Source organism: Daktulosphaira vitifoliae, unplaced genomic scaffold (genome assembly GCF_025091365.1).
Source record: "Daktulosphaira vitifoliae isolate Bord-2020 unplaced genomic scaffold, ASM2509136v1 Scaffold_1215, whole genome shotgun sequence".
Taxonomy (NCBI): domain Eukaryota; kingdom Metazoa; phylum Arthropoda; class Insecta; order Hemiptera; family Phylloxeridae; genus Daktulosphaira; species Daktulosphaira vitifoliae.
Genome location: NW_026100775.1, coordinates 1 through 2407, shown reverse-complemented (window position 1 = coordinate 2407; position 2407 = coordinate 1). Strand labels below are relative to the sequence as shown.

The 2407-nt window shown below is 32.3% G+C and overlaps 1 long non-coding RNA gene across 1 annotated transcript; it reads right to left on the bottom strand.

The window, feature by feature from the left end:
* Positions 1-463: 463 nt before the first annotated feature.
* On the bottom strand, positions 464-2397 carry LOC126909770 (uncharacterized). Its single transcript, XR_007705104.1, has 2 exons — positions 747-2397; positions 464-598 (listed from the first exon to the last, which is right to left on the bottom strand). It is a non-coding gene; the product is annotated as an uncharacterized LOC126909770 (long non-coding RNA).
* Between the last annotated feature and the right edge of the window lie 10 nt (positions 2398-2407).

Sequence of the window (2407 nt, the reverse complement as noted above, 5' to 3'; positions counted from 1 at the left end):
ATTCAGGCCCATAATATTTTTATGTACGAATGAAATAATATATATTTTACAGTTCAATATAGAAAGAAATACTCTTTAGGTAATAATGTAGTAATGAGTTTGTCAGATCCAAAGGACATGCAAACAACACAATACCTATCTACTGTTAAAAAACAGATGGGGTCATAAAAATAAGCTTGCCATTATTATTACCACTATTTTGTGTTTTTTATCATCACATTTTACTGTGTAATTATTTGTATAGTGTAGTATAAAATGTTATAATAATATAAAATAATTATTTTTTTTTTTTACTGCTTTCACTCAAACTGAAACTTAATCTATTTTTCAAGTTTGTTATTACGAATGAAAATTCTCTAATTAAACATCAACTAATTTGATAATTTGCCATCAGGACTTTCTGAGGAGGACGTGTTACAGTTGGGATCACACAGTAATGTAAACAAGATTTTTGCTTAACGAGTTATTTTTTTTTTTTTACTTTTCATATGGTCTTACGAACGCCAAAATCTTATACTGTTAATAGTAACAATTGGCCATTGGAGAGGGTACAGCCGCTTTAGTCGCCTTGAGGCTATGACAATGTGTCGGACATCTTCTAAAAAAAGGGCATAACTCAAAGTTTTTAACTTTTTTTTTTTTGATAACACAAAAAATATATATAATCATAACTATTTTAAATCTTATATAACGAACAGAAACAAAATTAAGCTACGACTTAGTAGGAGTTATCGATGTAAACTTACTAAATAAAAAACTCTGTGTTAATAGTTTTTTGACTGATAGAATGAAGCATTCATACTTTCTTAAATTACTTTTATTGGTAAAATGAAGTCTCTGAAAAATGTTGTAATTCTCAACGACACCGATCTATAGAGAAAATAAAACACATTTTTTGTTGATTGTGAGACATTTAATAGGTAAAATCGATGTTGTCTTCCCATAACACAAAAGTAGAATTAAAATAAAAAATGTAAAAACAAAGTTGTTAATTATTTCAACAAAATTAAGATTTTAATAATGCGCAATACAATAACGCAATAGCACCCGACATTCGTATCCGATTTCTCTATTTTTTCTTTAATATTTGAAATGGAAAACTTGTAAACATCTATTGTGCTAACGCGCTCTGGCGTTCATTACTCCAAATGTCACATATCTCATACTATCAGTAATAATTTGTTTTGTTTTAAAATAAGTACTTTTTTCTACCACATCAATTGATTACGCACGAGAGAGACAATGGTTATTCTATCATTACTATGAATTATACACATTTTACTGCGTAGACAATGTTATTCGGTTTTTATCTATTGATAAAACTTTGGTACATCGATTACTTTACTACAAAGATAGGTTCACTAAAAATACAACATTTGTAACTACGAAAAAGTAGAACACAGTTGTTTCACTAGTAAATTGTAAGGCACAGATAACAGAATGTAATGTATTACTATTATTACACTTATTGTTTGATTAAGTTTATTTTAAATTCAACTCCCAGCCTTTACGTGTCGTCATGTTAATCATACAATGCCTACTGCATTGTTTATTTTCTATTGTAAACTTGATACCATATGTGGAACAAAATGTAAGTACAAAACTACACAAATGCAGATGCCAATTGCATAAACATTTAAACACAAATACACGATCGGGTTCGTTCGTGGTGTTCTAGAACGCAAGTTTTTTTGTTTTTTTATTATCTCAGCGAGGAAATGCCGGTGGTTTAGAGTAGAAAAACACGAATGACCCACTCCGTAGAATCTATTAAAACAAAAATTACCCGGCTAAGTTTACTGTCCGGGTCATATATTTCACTACAATCAACTCTACGACATCTAATTCAGCTACTGATCTATGAAAAACGTACGCTACTCTAATAAGTTTTCGTTAGTAGGTCATTCGACACTCACCTTCCATCGGCAAAGTTCAGCTCGTGATTAATAGGTAACGAAAGTGAATTAAAACGTATTACATTAATTTTTGTACGGCATAAAAAAAGGAAAAAAATTGAACAGATACGGTTCATTGTCACGTAAACGTCATGTGATTGAGTAATAACTCATTAATGAAGTGAAAAAACGAGTAAATACATCACACTGTGTGGTTACAGCTCTGCGTGCGCAAACAGTAATCGTTAAGGAAAATACGTGTAATATTAATGTGATGCGCACGTTGAACGGAAAATCCTAAAAAGCCTAACACGCGTTTTGTACTACGATTTTTGCTCTCCTTCTCTTTTGGCGTTTCATTTTTTTCGTCGTTGCATGCAGACGTTTCGAGCGCGGAGCATTCCTGCGCATTGCCCCTGGCCGCCATTCCCCCGCCACCACCCCAACATTGATACTCCCTGGACGTTATCGATGCGCCCCGCAGTACACAAAACTCCGAATCCACGACACGA